This window comes from Malania oleifera, chromosome 2, assembly GCF_029873635.1.
Source record: "Malania oleifera isolate guangnan ecotype guangnan chromosome 2, ASM2987363v1, whole genome shotgun sequence".
Classification (NCBI taxonomy): Eukaryota; Viridiplantae; Streptophyta; class Magnoliopsida; order Santalales; family Ximeniaceae; genus Malania; species Malania oleifera.
This window is the reverse complement of record NC_080418.1, coordinates 58300807-58319959: the sequence shown is the minus strand read 5'-3', so window position 1 is coordinate 58319959 and position 19153 is coordinate 58300807.

The window sequence follows — 19153 nt, the reverse complement described above, 5'->3', positions numbered from 1 at the left end:
AAAATGTTAGTTGGTGGGTGTGATTACATGCCAAAGTTTCATAATTAGGTATTTAAAAGCATTAATTAAGTATTAAAATTATACTTAAATTCCTAATTATGTCTAATATTTTAACATTGAACTCAATTGATGATATTGAGATAATTATCTTATCTTCACCCATAAATTTATGACACTCATGCTTAATTATTATAGGGCAATGCTCGGGAATAAAAGGTGAAGGCCCAAACATTTTAAAGAAATGAAAGATTCACAAGGTGGACACACTTAATGGGCTAAGAAGAAACAAGTAACATGGGCCATCCAAAAGAGGCACATGCGCCTACAACAAGAAGTCCACACGGCTATGGGCTACTCTTGGTTGGAATTGGGTTTTAAAGATTGCAAGGGCAGCCAGGCCTGATAAAAGAAAGCATAGGCCAAAGCAAAGTAGTCCCATGCGCCTACATGAAGGAGTCCAACATGGCTAGGGCTGATTTATGGGGAAGGAAAATAATGTTTTAACATGAGCTAGTCATGCACATGTGTGTGGGCTGCAAGGGCAGTCATGTTATGAAGAAAATAAGCCACACGGGTGATCGATCCAAAATAGGCCCATGCACCTACAACAAGGAGAAACACAACTAGGGCTGCAAGGGAGGCAAGGAAAGGATTGATTTAAGCAAGGTGTGGCCTTGAGTTTGTGCAGTTTTGGAGGCCGTGAGCTTGAGGGCAGTGCACAAATAGGAATTGGAAGCATCCTTGTGTAATCACACGGATTAGACTCCTCTTCTCCATTTTTCTCTCATCCACTACTTTCCTTTCTCCTAGTTTTTGCTCTTGAGTTCTTTACTTTGGGGTTTGTTTTGTAGACAATTGAAGGGAGTTTGCACAGCTACAAATTGAGAAGTTTTTTGCAACCTAACCTAGAGAGGAACACCTCCATTTAGCCACACTACAATCTCTTCTCTCCTCTCTTTTATTCTTCCATCCTTTGTTCTTTGTTTGCTTTAATTTCATGTTTAATTCAATACCATATTTTGATTTATTGTCGGATTAAAGTTGTTTCTTTTAAGTTATTGGATTGAACTTTTTTCATCTAAGTTTTTGGATTGAGTTTTTTCATCGTTGAATGTTTATTAGATTAATGAAATTCTCATGTTTAGTTCATTGTCTGAGTGTTTAAACATTGGGTTGTTTTGTTTGTTTAATTCATTATGGTTTATCTTATTGTTTGAATAAGTCATTGAATGTGTAATATTGGTTGCGTTCATTTTGTGTAGTTGTAAAAGTTTGATTTGTATTCATGGGATGTTTTAAAATACTAGGAGACTGAGATTTGGTTAAGTAACAAGGTTGCACACAAGGTGTTTGATAGAATTTCTGTTAGAGCATGAACACCATATTTGGCAATTTATTGTTAGAAATAGTGGATTATATGATGTTTTTGTATGTGGTTTGGCTCCTCAAAGCAAGGATAATCACTATTCATTCAACACCCATCCTTCATTTCTTAAAATTTAGGGAAAAAAATAGTGTTGGTGACATGGACATCAACGCGTGAATTTTCAACTTGTTACATAACTACGTTTTTTGTCTTATTTGGGTTATTAAACATGCTGCTTTTTAATTTCAGTTATTCCATTGATTAGACCACTTACCATCTCACACAAAAGCAACAAAAAGAACCATCTTCGAATCATGTCTGGAAATCTCATTCCATTGTGCATAACATGTTAGCTAGTTCTAGGGTTTAATTTCCTTTATTTTTTTATAATAGTTAAATTTGGAATTCAATGACACCGTTCCCTATGGAGATGACTTTGGGACTTCCTTAATTACTGCTTACTGACACTCTTATACTTAGGAGTTAATCTCTAAGGTGCTTTTAGAGTCAAGTCAACAATTCTAACCCTGAATCGTTAGTCTGCAAAACAGCAATAGAATTGTGTGTGCAAACATATTACTCTCACAGTAGACCAAATTTGTACAGTGATAAAATCATTGTATACTCTCTATAGAAAATTTGTAAAGAAGCTCACAAAGAAATCAACAGTTTTCTTATTTATCGTATGAAAAATTCAGAAGAATGAATTAGAAATCAGTTTAGTGCTTAAGGATTGTGCACACCAACTTTTTTAGAGTATGAATCAAAGTATATTGAATGTATTTCAGTGTGTATTGGTGCCCTAAGGCGCATATAATAAGTCTTATGCAGCTTAGGAAAAAAATCTTATAATTTTCCCCAAGTTTGGAAACCATATCTTATAAATTAGGAAAGAAATTGCGTAATTTGTACATTTAAAACACAGACTTCAATCACTTGAACCATGAGTTTAGTCGCGTGAATTAATTAAATTATGCGCTCTACAATAGGTAGTAGTGATTTAGTCACCAGAACTTGTGAGTTTAGTCGCCTGACCCTATTCGAGTGACCTAAATTCCACTCAATCGCTTGTACTAACACTGGTCTGGTTTCTTTACACTGATAGTTGCAATTCAGATGATTGAGCATTTTTATTAGGTGCCTGAACACTCTATAACTCAGTGTATCTCCATTTTTTTTTTTTATTCCAAAACTTGTTTATATTACCTTGAAAAGAATTTTGGACTTGTAAAAATATTTTTCAGATTGTGAAATAGGTCTCTAAGTCCAATATGTAATCCTAAGAGCTTTATAAACAAATTTGAAACTAAAGAGCGCTTACATGAGACTCTGAAAACTTCTAAACAACAATAAATCCTAAGTCTTCATGTATTGAAGCTTTAACATCATCGAATCTTTGTCAATACTTCAATGTGCTTGTTTTCTTCATGACTTGTGAATTTAAGTTGAGCTTCATCCAATATTTACTGAGTTTAACCATTTTTCTTGTAAAAAATGTAAAACCTAAAATTTCACTTCAAAGCACAATTAGAATACCTTAGTTTGTTTTCATCAAAACAAGATTAAGCCTTGTTAGGCCAACAATCTCCCCTTTTTTTTATGATGACAAATAAGAAGCAAAATGAGGTAGTCTTGATAAGGCTTCCCTTCAAAATAAGCATGAAACAAAAAATATAATTAATATATGCATATTTGTTCAAGCTTAACTGTGATTTGGTTTTTCACTTTTTCTGAAAGATTGCACTCAAAAAGTCTTTTATAATAAAAATCTTATCTTTTCATAGCATGTATTTAGTATGTAACATGTATAATGTCAACCTAGCTTATCAACTTAGCACATGTATGATTAATTTTGCAAGAATAACATGTATTCAACATTTAACATGTATTCTAGAATTTCAACATAGCTTACACATGTATTCAGCATTTAACATATATTCTAGAATTTCAACATAGCTTACACATGTATTCATCATTTAACATGTAATTTCAACATAGCTTGCACATCTATTTAGCATTTAACGTGTATTCCAGAATTCTAACATAGCTTACTCTCCCCCTTAATATCATATTTCCTTAAAATCTTACTCTCTCCTTTAATATCATATTTCTTTAAAATCATGCACTCACTGCATTTCATTTTGCTTATTCTTCTCCCTTTTTTTACATCAAGAAAAAGGAATGCAATAGAAACATTTAGCATGCAATTCACAATAAGAACGTAAAATAATCATCATGCAATTCTCAATATGACCATCATTATGTCCATTAACATGCCCATCAATATGTCCACCAAAATGTCCACCAACACATCCATCAACCAGTATGCAAAGTTGAATTAATAAGATCATTTATTAGCAAGCATTTCACAATGTTCAAAATATTGTGATCAAAAGAACATAGCAGCAGTATTAAGTATTCATAACAAAAAATAAGTAAGAGTTCAAAGAAGAATAAAAGATAAAGTATCAATACAGTACGACCAAATACAACACAAATAGATTGTTCTAATCAAGTGATATCAAATAAACATCTAGTCCTCCTAAATTTCATCACCACCAGATGAAGTCTCCTCCTCCTTATCATCATCATCATTGTCGTCATCGCTTGAACTTGCCACCATGGGAGCTTTTCCTTTTGAAAAAGAAGTACTGCTCATATTCCCCTTAATGCATGCAAGCCTCTAATCAAAAGAGCTCAAAGAGGATTGGAGTGCATTATATTTAGAAAAGCACTTAATTGGGAATCCATGTGTTGAAGAAAACCAATAAACCACAAAGCAGCATCATTAGTTGAACTAGCTGGAGCGAATGGTGTAATGACCCGAATAATAACGATATTTAAATATTAAAGAGAGAGGAAAATGGAAATAGAATAGAAGGAGGTAGCAGCCTTCATTGACGAACGCTTTGCGTTCGTCGACGATGTGGCAGTATAGGCTCGTCGATGAAGGTGTACCTCCTCAATGAGAAGATAACGAGGGGATGTTTTAGGCAACTCTAAGTTTCGTCAATGAAGTGGAGAGTTTGTCAAAAATTTCCTCTTGACCTCGTCGATGAGGTGACGTGGATCGTTGACAAAGCCCATGGTATAAATAGTGTAAACTTTGGATTTTTCACACAGAAAATAGAAAAAAAATATCTCTCTCTCTCCTCCATATGGTTTCTCTCTTCTCTCTCTTCGATTTCGGCTTCGTCGCTTGCCGGATCGACGATCTGAGGCCACCACAACGCTTCTGGGGAAGTTCTCTCCAAGTATGCTGGAGCGAATCGTTGGTGGGGCTGAGTTGAAATTCATCCATGGGTTAAGGTAAGGCTTTTAGTGCAAAATTTGGTCTTACTGTTGTTATAGGAAATATTATTCACGAAAAATTACTAAAGTTTAGTTTGGGAGATTGTTGGATTCAGGGTGTTGAACGGGGAACCCTGCGAGTGCAGGACTAGCGCATTTAAGGGGTTTCTTTTCAGTAGCAAGTAAGGGAACAAACTAAAACAGCTATTTTCCATACAAATTTTCATTATTTATTGGCAAATTAATTTTCAGGAAAACATTTATTATAATTGTATATTATTGCGAAAATGCATGTTTGGGAAAATACTATTGTTATACAGGAAATACGATTTTAAAATGAAATATATGATTTTATTCAGCATTGTGTGTCATGAATATTATTTTATATGATAAATATTATGTTATGGTAATTTTATGAATGAAGTATGATTTTTAGAAGTTATGAAATATTGTAGTACATTATAGTTTCAAAATACATGATATATGTGTGGAATGTTCGGTGCAAGGCCGTGATTGATAGTTGGCGTGAGGCCATGTATATGCATGATTTTGGCGTGAGGCCACAGATATGAAAGTAAACGGCGCAAGGTCTTATGTATTTACGTTATTACATAAAATGCTATCAATCTATTTTTGTTAAATTGTATATTATCATGTATTATGAATTGTCAGAACTGGGATGATAGTTCAGTTCAGTTACAGGAGCACGAAACCGTAGCTATGCAGATCAGATTACTATGTTCAAATTTGTGCTAACCGCCCCACGAGGGGGTGAGAAATGGATAGTCGATGTGGCTTTCAGTGTAGAGTTGTAGACGTCCACCTGGCAATCCAAACTAGGGTGTGGTGGGCCCATCGTACTTACAAATAATTTTTACTCGGCAGTGGTCGGCCAGCCATTGTTGGGTCCCACCTTCGGGCTGCACAACCCATCGTGGGGGTTAATACATAAAATTATCTAGCTATACCCCATGGGTGAATTTTCAATATTATCAGTTATGTCAGACATTTTATGAACTGTATGATTTATTAGAAAATACGAAAGTATATGATTATTCAATTTGATATGATGAATGTTTTCAAGTATATGAAATGTACTATATATGTATAATTGCATCAAATAGTCATGTTGCCACACGGTTGTATTTAGTTTATTTTCCCTTACTAAGAAGTGTCTCAGCCCCCAACATTAAATAATTTTTCAAGAAACCCAGAAAGACCGGCAGAACGAGACCGTCATTGAGTATGTTGAGTCAGTTGAGCTACCCTGCTAAGAGGATAAGTTTGGACTAGGATCAGAGGTTTTTGAAGTGGGGTCGTAGAGATTATTTTATTATTTTTGGGATATGTATATAAATACAATGTTTTGGTTTATAGTTAACTCTGGTATTATATATATATATTATGGGTATCAGAATGATGATTTATATTTACTACTGCTTAGGTTTTCGCTGTGAATGTCAGATGTGTCTTCCTTACCAACGGGTCGGGTTGACTTTATTATTATTTATGTTTTATTATATGATAAGATAAGCAGGTCATTATAGTTTGGTATTAGAGCCTAGGATACTAGGTTTTGTAGACTTTATAATGCAATAGTAATAGTACCAGAATATAGGATAAGGGAATTTGAGGTCTAGTTTTGTAGTCTAGATGCAGGACTTCTGTGGTGGTTTGTATAATTTTCCCGAGGTGATGATTTTAGGAAAGTCATGGTAAACTATCGTCGGGTTGGGTATCTAGGTTGCAGGATTGAACCTTGAATTAAGATCAAGAGTGATGAATTAATTAAGGGAATACTGTATTAGTTGGATGATACGTTATGGTGATAGGGGTTCTAAGTTAAGTTTTTTGTTTTTCAAGATGGACCCTGGTGGCAGTAGTGCCCACGCTAGTGGGAACGAGGGAGCTGGGCCCTCAGGTACAGTGGGCTGTGATTCAAATGCAGTCTTACGCAGTGTGCCACAACATGTTGTGGCAAAAATTGCCAAGAATCCCAAGTAGCTGGGTGGTTCATCTGCAGGCCACAATAGCTCGATAGAGAAATTCATTAAGATGAATCCTCCAGCTTTTTCAAGAGGAACTGATCCTGCAGTCGCTAAAAACTAGGTGCAGGAGATAGAAAAAATATTTGCAGTGATGTAGTGTTCAAAGGAGCAAAGGGTGTTGTTTGCTACCTACAGATTGATTGGAGAGGCCGAAAGATGGTGGCTAGGGGTGAAACTCTTAGAGCAATAGAGGACAGTACCTGTGGAGATGACATGGGAGCGATTTAAGGACATATTCTTCGATAGGTATTTTCCACTCTCGTCCGGGGAAGCTAAGATTGAGGAGTTCCAAAATTTGAAGCAGGGATAGCAGACTATGCAGCAATACGTGGCGAGGTTCATTGAACTATCTCGTTTCGCCCCGTACATACCATATGAGGCGAAAAAGGTATGGTAGTTTGAAAGAGGCCTAAGGAGAGAAATACATAAGCAAGTGTCAATATTGAAGTTGCAAGATTTTACTGAATTGGTTGATAGGGCCACTATAATAAAGGTTGGGGAGCGGATGGAGGCTGAGGAGCAGAGACAGAAGAAGAGATCCACACCTTCTGGTTCCAAGCAAGGAGTCGGCTGTGATTCGTGGAAGAGATGTGGCTACTATAGAGATCGAAGGCAGAAGATCGAGAATCGCGGTTTTTAGGGTGTACAGCCATCTCTAGCTTGCCCGACTTGCGGGAAGAGACAGCTAGGGGAGTGTCGTGCCGGGCAAGGTGTCTACTATCGGTGTGGCGAGCCAGGGCATATGATGAGGGATTGTCAGGCTCAGATTGATGCTACTCCTGCTCCTAGACCTGCTCGAGGAGGCTACCAGGCACCATGTGGAGGCCAGTAGAGGAATATGGCTCCAGCTAGGGTCTTCACTCTGATGCCGGGTGATGCTGAGATAGCCAGCGACATGGTGACATATACGGTTAATATGTTTTTATTTAAAGTTATTGCACTTTTTGACTCTGGGGCCACACACTCGTTTGTTTTTATGGGATGTGTTAAATTGTGTGGGGCTAAAACACAATCACTAGATGTTGAATTATTAGTGGCTACATCGGCCGGGTCAGTGGTGAGATGTAGTAGGATGCTCCGTGGTTGTCCAATTGATGTTAAGGGAGAATTTTATCTACTGACTCAGTGGTGCTAGATATGCACAGGTTTGATATCATCTTTGGCATGGATTGGCTAGCAGCTAATTCTACCGTTATAGATTGCCACGTGAGAGAAGTGATATTCGGACCTCCAGGGAAACCAAAATTCAAATTTATAAGGTCACGAGTACAATCTCTACCCCAGATGGTTTCATCTATTAAGGTGAGAAAACTACTCCTTAGTGGTTTCAAGGATTTGTGGCCTTCATGAAGGAAAGAACAGGGAATGAAGTGAAGCTCACCAGTACGCCAATAGTAAAGGAGTTTACTGATGTGTTTCTAGATGAATTACTGGGTTTGCCACCTGACCATAAGGTAGATTTTTCCATTCATCTACTTCCAAGTGCAGCGCTGATCTCTAAAGCACCGTATCAAATGACAATGGCAAAGTTAGCAGAATTAAAAGATTAGTTGCAGGATTTACTTGACAAAGGTTTCATATGACCTAGTGTATCTCCGTGGGGAGTTCTAGTATTATTTGTGAAGAAGAAGGATGGGTCTGTAAGGATGTGCATAGATTATAGGGAGATTAATAATGTGACAATCAAAAACAAGTATCCTCTACCTCGTATCGACGACATGTTTGACTAGCTCCAGGGTACACGGGTGTATTCTAAAATGGACCTCAGGTCAGGCTACCATCAAGTAAAGGTAAGAGTACAAGATATTTCAAAGACGGCTTTCAAGACCAAGTATGGGCATTACAAGTTCCTTATTATGCCATTTGGTTTGATGAATGCTCCTATGATTCTTATGGATTTGATGAATATAATTTTTCATGAATATTTAGTTCAGTTTGTTGTTGTTTTTATTAATGATGTACTGGTCTATTCGAGAATCTATGAGGAGCATGAGATACATTTGAGGCAAGTCTTGTAGATGCTCAAGGAAGAGAAGTTGTATGTAAAGTTCAACAAATGTGAATTCTGGCTTGAGAAAGTTGTGTTTTTGGGGCATGTCATCTCTGGAGATAGAATTTCTATGGATCCTAGTAAGGTTGAGGCTGTAGTGAATTAGGCTAGATTGAGGAACGCCCAGGAGATCAGGAGTTTCTTTGGGTTAGCTGAAAATTACCATCGTTTTGTCAAGGGATTCTCAACTTTATTAGAGCCTCTAATATGACTGACTAGGAAGAATGCCAAATTTGAATGGGAGGACAACTGTGAGTAGAGTTTTTCAGGAATTGAAGGAAAGACTTGTCACAGCGCCAGTACTGATCATCCCGTCAGGGGGTCAGGGTTACATCATTTACAGTGATGCGTCCTTGAAGGGACTTGGCTGTGTATTGATGCAGCATGGCAGTGTGGTGGCATATGTGTCAAGACAGTTGAAAGAATATGAGAAGAACTACCCTACCCATGATCTTGAATTGGCTATAGTGGTACACACATTGAAGATTTGGAGGCATTACCTGTATGAAGAGCGGTGTGAGATTTTCCCCGACCACAAGAGTTTAAAGTACTTCTTCACTCAAATGGAATTGAATACGAGACAAAGAAGATGTTTAGAATTAATTAAAGATTATGATTTTACCATCAGTTATCACTCAGGAGAAGCAAATGTGGTAGCTGCTGCGTTGAGTAGGAAGTCGATGAAACCAGTGTTAGCGGCTGAGGAGATTGAGTATCCAAATTTGATGGATCTAGAAAGACTCGGCATAGAGTTGGTAGAGAGTGATCCTCCAGTATGTATCACCATTTTAGTAGTGCACCCTACCCTGCAGGAAAGAATTAAAGCTACTCAGAATGAAGATCCAGAATTAGAAGAGGTGACAGATAGAGTGCAGACTGGTTAGGGAGAGGAATTCAGCATTTCAAATGATGGAGTTTTACGGTTTCATTCCATATTACGTGTTCCTGCTGATACTAACATCAAGAAGAATATTTTGAATGAGGTTCACAAATCTTTGTATACAATTCATCTCGGCAGTACAAAAATGTACAGGGATCTATGAGAGTTTTATTGGTGGAGTGGTATGAAGAGAGAGATTGCCAAGTATGTAACGTAGTGTCTGACGTGCCAACAGGTAAAAGCTAAGCACCAGAGGTCAGAAGGTCAGTTGCAGCAGTTATTCATCCCAGAGTGGAAGTGGGATCATATATCTATGAATTTTGTTTCAGGGCTGCAGTTGACATCGCATGGCCAAAATGCAATTTGGGTGATTGTAGATTAGTTGACTAAGACAGCCCATTTTCTCCCTATCAAGATCAGCTATTCCCTTAGCCATTTAGCGGAGATTTATGTTCAGGAGATAGTTTGTTCTCATGGAGTGTCTGCATCTATTGTGTCAGATCAAGACCTATGTTTCATATCATATTTCTGGAGAAGTTTATAGGAGGCTTTGGGGTCTTAGCTATTTAGCACAACATTCCATCCTCAACCAGATGGGCAAACAAAGAGGACGATACAGATATTAGAAGATATGCTCCGAGCATGCATATTAGATTTTGGGGGGAGTTGGACTCAATTCATGCGGCTGGTAGAGTTTGCATATAATAACAATTATCAAGCCAGCATTGGCATCACACAATTTGAGGCTTTGTACGGTAGGAGATGTCGATCTCCTTTGTATTAGGATGAGATAGGTGAGCAGAAAGTTATAGGACTAGAGCTTGTGCAGCAGGCGTACGATAAGGTTCGGCTCATCAGGGATACAATCAGTGCAGCTCGAAGCCGACAAAAAAGTTATGCCGATAATCACCACAGGAATTTAGAATTTGATATTGGTGATCATGTATTTCTAAAGATAGCTCCGTTAAAAGGGGTTATGAGGTTTGGAAGGAAGGATAAACTTAGCCCTAGGTTCACCGATCTGTTTGAGATTTTATAGAAAGTGGGACTGATTGCCTACAGGTTAGCTTTACCATTTGCATTATCCAGGATGCACGGCGTATTCCATGTTTCCATGTTGAGGAAGTACGTCCCAAACCCTTCTCACATAATTAGTTTTGATGAATTAGAGCTTAACGATTCACTAGTCTATGAGGAGGTACTAGTGCAGATTCTGGATAGAAGAGAATAGAAAAGATTCCTCTAGTAAAGGTTCTATGGAGGAATCATGTAATAGAAGAGGCTTCTTGGGAGCTCAAGGAACAAATCAGATAGAAATATCCGCGATTGTTCCAGGAAGTTTAGGTGTAATTACGAAATGTAAATAAATATGTAGTATTTCTTTTGCTTTTGGGGGAATTTAATTTTGATATATGTAATCTCCCAGGACTTGGAATGTAATCACGGTATTCCTCTGCCATAAGTGAGGGTAAGTAATAAAATAAGTAGACCGTTTTGCCTTTAAGGGATGATGAGTTATATGAATAGTAAATTTCGAGGACGAAATTTTGTAAGGAGGGGAGAATGTATTGACGTGAAGAATAATGGTATTTAAATATTAAAGAGAGAGGAAAATGGAAATAGACCAGAAAGAGGCCACCACGACGTTTCTGGGGAAGTTCTCTCCAAGTCTCTCGGGGTGGATCGTTGGTGGGGCTAAGTGGGAATTCAACCCTGGGTTAAGGTAAGGCTTTTTATGCCAAATTTGGTCCTATTGTAGTTATAGGAAATGTTATTCATGGAAAAAAACTCAAGTTTAGTTCTGAGGATTGTTGGATTCAGCGCATTTAGTGGGTTTCTTTTTAGTGGCAGGTAAAGGAATAAACAAAAGCAGCTATTTTTCATAAAAATTATCATTATTTATCAGCAAATTAATTTTCAGGAAAACATGTATTATATTTGCATATTATTGAGAAAATGCATGTTTGGAAAAATACTGTTGTTATACAGGAAATACGATTTTCAAATGAAATGTATGATTTTATTCAGCATTGTGTGGCATGAATATTATTTTACATGATAAATATTATGTTATGGTAATTTTATGAATGAAGTATGATTTTCAGAAGTTATGAAATATTGCAGTACTTTATAGTTTCAAAATACATGATAAATGGATTATTCATTCAGAATGATTTGTATGGAATGTTCGGCTCAAGGCCATGACTGATAGTTGGTGCAGGTTGCGTATATGTATGATTTTGGTGCAAGGCCACAGATACGAAAGTAAATGACGCAAGGACGTATGTATTTACGTTATTATAGAAAATGCTATCAATCTATTTATGTTAAACTGTATATTATCATGTATTATGTATTATCAGAACCGGGAGGATAGTTTAGTTCAGTTACAGGAGCACGGTACCGTAGCTATGCAGATCAGATTAATATGTTCAGATTTGTGCTAACTGCCTCACGAGGGGGTGGGAGATGGATAGTTGATGTGGCTTTCAGTGTAGAGTTGTAGACATCCACCTAGAAGTTCGGACCAGAGTATGGCGGGTCCATTATACTTACAAACATTTTTGACTCGACAGTGGTCGGCCAGCCATTGTCAGGTCCCGCCTTTGGGCTGCACAACCCGTCATGGGGGGTAGTACATGACATCAGCTAGCTATACCTCCTAGGTGAATTTTCAATATTATTAGTTATATCAGATATTTTATGAACTGTATGATTTATTAGCAAATAGGAAAGTATATGATTATTCAGTTTTATATGAAGAATGTTTTCAAGTATATGAAATGTACTGTATATTTATAATTGCATCAAATATTCATATTGTCACACGGTTGTATTTAGTTTATTTTTCCTTACCCCCCAACATTAAATAATTTTTTAGGAAACCCAAAAAGACTGATGGACTGAGACCGTCGTTGAGTCTGTTGAGTTAGTTGAGCTACCCTACTAGGAGGGTAAGTTTGGAATACGATTAGAGGTTTGTTGATGTGGGATCCTAGAGATTATTTTTTGTATTATTTTTGGGAGATGTATATAAATACAATGTTTTGATTTATAGTTAACTCTGGTATTATATATATTTTTTTGTGGGTATCAGAATAATGATTTATATTTACTGCTACTTAGGTTTCCACTGTGAAAGTCAGATGTGTCCCCATTACCCATGGGTTCAGGTTGACTTTATTATTATTTATGTTTTATTATATGATAAGATAAGCAAGACGTTACAAGTAGTGCTGCATGAGATAGAGCATTGCTATGCATATGACCTTCCTTCATTTGTTCTCTTGGAGGTGGTTGGTGTTTGGAAACCCAACCATTTACACCAGAAAATTCATATCCCATGAGTTTCAAAGTGGTTGACAAAAATAAATCTTAGGATATTCATTTTATAAATAGGGTTGATGAATTAGCCATACCGAGATGCTCAAAGATGAGACTCAAGATTCCTCAATATAGAAGAATGACGTGCTTTGTTTCTTCCTTTGAAATCATTCATTTGAATATCAGGGTAGGAAGATCCGGACATTTGCCTTTATACAAACACCACATAAAAAAATAGTTTAAGTAGGAAATGTGGTCCCGAAACCCACTCCTAGGTAGAATATTGTATGTGGTTAGCAAATGAATGATCTTCACCTTAAGAGTTAACCGCCTATATAAAGGTGGGTGACCAAAGTAGATTGGTTTTTCGGTCATAAAAAGAGGCAAAATCTCTTGGGATGTAAATTCATGTTCCATCAACCACGAATGTCCCAATTTTGGACATTCACCAAATTGGATTCAGAGTCTAGTTTCTATAGATTGTGGGGTGAGTATGAATGATTTGTCATGTCTTTGGTGGCATGTATGTTTCGTTCCCTACCTAAGTTTGTATAAAACAAGCGAACCAAATTTGGGTACACTCCTCTAGGTTGATATAAAATGAACCTATCCCAACCTAGAACATTGAACATACGAAGAATATTCAGAAAAGGATATCCAATATCTTACCAAGAATCAGTTTGGTAGATTGGATATGTTCGTTGTACATTTTCTTAGTTGTTAGAGAGTCGAGCTAGTGTTGGATAATCTCAAAGTCACCTTGTCCTGAAGATTGGCTCTTGTTAGCCCTAGCTTTTGTCTTAGGCATGATTTATGAAAAGATAAGGCAGATCGATCTAAAAAACTGAGACTATGAAACAAGATTTGAAGCTTTTATAGAGCTTTTTGGACAAAAACTCAGTGTGAGAGCTTTGAAGAGTGATAGACGAAGATTTAGAGGAGAAAAGAATAGGTTTCAAGTGCCTGAATGTTTGTAAAGTTAGGGTTTTTTTGCGAACTGCAGTATATATACTTGCATGGTTCAGGTGCTTGACTTGAACATTTAATCACCTGAACTATCTGGGATTTTAAAAAATCTAAACTAGTAGCTATTCAGTCGGCTAAAAAGGGAAGTTCAATCACTTGCGGTGTTAGCTTTGGTGTATTCCCAAGAGGGAGGGTGAATTTGGTATTTAAAATTTATTCCTAAGTTTAGCTAATCCAATAGCAGTATTTCACAACCTACGGTCTTTCTATATACACATAAACCCAAATGCGCAGATAATATGCAGCAATTAAATCATACGTGACATTTATACAATAACATATACATGTAGAAAAAAAATTACGAAAAAATAAAGTGTACACACAATATGTTATCAGGGTTTGGCCAACTGTGCCTACATCCCCACCTTTAACTCACAAGCCCGAGGATTCCACTAATGCTCACTTAATAGGTGGAGTGGCACTAGTTACAACTAGATCAATTAACGGGACTGACCTCAACCTACACCTTACCAGGATGGTGTACCTAGCTTTCCTAACTGAGTTTAAGCCAATCCGGGACTATTCCACAAGGCTAGTCTCCCTCTTCACACCCACGACAAGAATACAACAAATGTATGAAATTTTACATACACGTAAAATGTTTCTTACACTAAACAGGTTAGTACCTATTTAGCACAGTATAATCAATGCACATCAATATGTATAAAGTATAAGCTCAATGTTCTATGTGTGAAAGCAACACTCAGAATAATTACTTTATCTAATCAAGCACAAGAGTGTATTCTAGAACTATCTTTGAAACTATGTATCAATATATTTCAATCACAAGCTTAGGGTTTCAAAAATTTCTACCAAGAGTATTCTAAATATCTCTAAACAAAATTTTCTCAATATATAAGAACAAGGAGATATTAAAAAATAAGTTTGTAAAAAGATTTTTGCACAGACAAAAGTACAAGCTCAATGAGTCTTGCAATGACAATGCAAAGACTCACTTAGCTATAAGATTTTTCCCACACAAAGATTTATTAAATAAAAATAGGGAAAAAATCCTTTGCTTAACCCTCAAATGAAAATCACAAACATACAAGCGAGGGTTTCTAACAATATAGGATAATGAATAAAACACTCACAATGTAAGATTTCTCAAAGGAATAAAGGTATTTGAGTGTTATGGGCTTAGTATGTAAGAATAGGATTGGGAAATTTTCAAAGGATTTCTGACTAATCAATTTGCTAATTTCCTATTAATCCTCACAAATGAACTCATATTTATAGACAAAGGCCAAAATAGAACTGTTTAGGACATAAGGGTCATAATTAGAATTGTTTTAAAACCAATAAGTAAAATTAACCCCATTTAATTATTTTTAACCCCGGTAAAAAATAAGCAACTCGAGAGCTTTTGGGTGGTTGAACCAAGGTTCAGTTGCCCGAATAGACTTAGTTTAAAAAAGCCATTTTTTAAGGTTTAAGTGCCCGAGTTCAAGCACGATTAGTTGAACAAAAGTCATAAACTTTCTATCTGTAGTTTCGGTGCTCGAAGCTTAGTTCAGTTAACCAAACTCAGGTGTTCAGCCACCCGAGGCCTATTTTGAACCAAAACCTTCAGTGGCCCAAGTTGGTGAAAAGTTTCCCTTTTAAAGGTTCGGTCGTCCGGAGACAATACACTCATTTCTGGTTTGGTCACCTGAAACCAGGTCAACTTACTGACTTTCTAGTGGTTCAAGCGCTCGAGGTGTTTTGAACACCACGGGTTCGGTCGCCCAAACTCTCACAGTTTTGCCTATTTTGGTCAAATTCATACCAATTTAATCCCCTTATAGTGTGAATGATAATGGGTACTATTTGTGCATATGTGTGGGAACCTAAGGTCTTTCTAAGGTCTATGAGGACACTGAAAAAATCCAACGTCGGTCGACCAGTGATCCCTAAGGCCAATCTACAATCTTTAGCTTATAAGTTCCTACATGCACGATGCGCATTAATTGTTACCGACCATTTCCTATATTACTATTACAGGCCCAAGATAAACATAATATGAATTACAACACAAGATAAATCTTTTAGGTCTTGAATCTTTAAGGCTTCTTATGCCATCAAGTGATCTTGCTAGTATGAACCTGCACTCAAACTTGATAGACATTAAATATCTCAGTATTTGTTATAATCAAAATAGGGTATGACCCATAGGGTTAACCTGCCAGTATCAAAATTTTGACTAGCTTTAACTTTTGACCCAAACTATTAGGGTAATTGTAACGACACGAAGAATAATGGTATTTAAATAATAAAAGAAAGGGAAATGGAAACTGAAAATAAAAGGAGGCAGTCGACTTCGTCAACGAGGTGACGTGTCTCGTTGATGAGGAAATGCCGAGAAGAGTTATGGGGCAGCCTAAATTTCATTGACGAGGAGTGGGTTTCATCAACAAAATTATTGAAGTACTAGTCGACGAGATGACGTGGATCGTCGACGAATCCAGCCATATAAATAGTGAAAAACTCATATTTTTTATGGAAAATTAGCGCAGAAACCCTCTCTCTCTCATCCTTTGGTCCTTCCCCCTTCTTTCTTAGATTTCGAGCCGGATTTCTGCCAATTTGACGATCTGAAGCCACCACGACGCTCCTAGGAAAGTTCTCTGCAAGTCAACCGGAGCGGATCGTTGGTGGGGCTGAGTTGGAAACCATCCCAAATCCAGGGTAAGATTTTCTACTCACTATTTGGTTAATTGAGAGTTGTAGGAAGTGATATACAGGTAGAAATACTGAACTTTAGTTTTAGGGAATGTTGTTTCCAAGGTGTCGAGTTGGGAACGCTATGGGTGTGGGACAGATTTTCTTAGGGGCTTTTCAAGAATCAGGTAAGGCGATAAACTAGGCTAGGTTTTTTTTAGAAAATGTATGTATATATATATATATATATATATATATATATAGCATTTGATTTCAGGAAAGTAAATATGTTCATATATATGATTTATATTTGAGAAAATACTATTGAAAATGATGGTATGTTGAATATATGAAAAACTTGTTTAGTGTGGCATGAGTAGAAATTGTTATGAAATGCTATTTTCTGGAAATGTGATTATAATACACATTTTATAATGGAAAACCAGCGTACAGGCCAAGATTTTTATATATTTTGTCGGTGTATGGGTCGTGCTATGTGTATGATTTGCCAACATACGGGCTAGGCTATGAATATATTTTGCTAGCGTACAGGTCGTACTATGGATGTGATTTGCTAGCGTACGGGCTATGCTATGATATGTTTGCCGGCGTATGAGTCGAGCTATGGAAATGATTTTCCAGCGTATAGGCTGTGCTATGATTTGCCGGCGTAAGGGCCGAACTATGGTAAAATGTGTAATACTGGTGTACAGGCCGATGATTTTCATGATATACGTATATATGCCAAATGATATGATTGATCTGATAATTAATGATATGAAATATCCATGTATCACAGTTTCAATATATGTTGTATGATATCAAAACCTGGTTGGCTTGGTCTAGGCTAGCACTTGCACGGTACAGTTGCTATGTGTCCATGGTCTTCGTGATCATGATATTTGTGTTAACGCCACTGTAGAGAGTGAAGCGAGATTGGATGGTCGATTTGGTTTTTAAGAAGTGTGTGAGCGCCCCTGGTGTACGGACCTGGTCTGGCAAACCCATCAGACTTACAGACTGTACTTTTGACTTGGCAGTGGTCGGCCAACCATTGTCAAGTCCCGCCTTCGGGCCATACAACCCAGTCATGTGGGGGTAATACATGACAACAACTAGCTAACCTACCAGGAATGTTTTTGTATTATTATTGTATGAGATGAAATATGTTTATGAAAATGCAGTATGTTCTGCCATGTTTTGATGATACATATGTTTTCCTAGATTTGACAAAACAGTTACTGAATATGTTCTGTATGGTATATGTATAACACGGAATACTCATGCTTCCATACACTGGTATTGGTTTGTTTCCCTTATTAAGAGATGTCTCACCCAAATTTTATAAACTTTTCAGGAGCTCCTGATAGGAGAGCGGGTAAAGCCCCGCTGATCTAGTACGGTAGATCTACCCTTCCAGAAGTGTAAGTATTTTAATAGGGTTGGAGGTATTTTGTGGAAATGGCCCTAGGACATCTTTTTGGGTTAAGTGTTGTGTATATATATACAGTGATTGTAGTAACTCTGGTATTGTGATGTATGGTATAATGAGATGTATATTATTGTATGTTTCTTGCTACTTAGGCTTCTGTTATATGTTCTAATATATCCCTGGTACCCACGCGTCCATGTGGGCTATGATCTACTGAGTTGAGGATTGTGATTTTGTGATATTGAATTTATTATATATATTTTTTAAAAATGTGGAAATTAAGTAGGTCATCACAGTAATGATTCAAATTACTTCCTTACTGTGCAATAAGCCTAATTCTCGCCGTATTGAGATGAAAAGGTCCTCTTGAAGAGGTTTTGCCCATTGTTCATCAGTGCTTACGAATTTAAGAGTGATATCCTCCTTTTGTATGTGATCTCTATAGAAATGATGTATTATGTAAATATGCTTAGTCTTTGAATGAGATATTGGATTTTTGGACATATTTATAGTACTGGTATTATCACACTTAATAGGCACAGCCACATATTCCAAATTAAAATCTTTGAGTTATTGCTTCATGTATAATGCTTGTGCATAACAACTAACTATTGTTGCATACTCGGCCTCAACAATGGATAATGCCACGAAATTCTGTTTCTTGGAAAACCAAGATACTAGAGATCATCCTAGGAAGTGACATGTACCACTTGTACTTTTACGTTCTATTTTGCACTTACCATAATCCACGTTAGAGTAGCTGATCATTTCAAATGATGTATCTTTAGGATACCATAAACCTAAGTGTATAGTACCTATCAAATACCTTAAAAGTCTTTTTACATCAATTTGATGTGGTTCTTTGGGTGATGCTTCAAATCTAGCACACATACAAACGCTAAACATTTTAGTTGGTCTACTAGTGGTCAAGTATAGCAAACTACCAATCATGCCTTGGTAGTATTTAAGATCTACCAGTTTTCCTTGCTCGTCTTAATCATGACTAATAGAAGTGCTCATTGGGGTTCCCAATGGCTTTCCACCTTCTATATCAAATTTCTTGAGCAGGACTTTCATGTATTTAGATTGGTTGTAA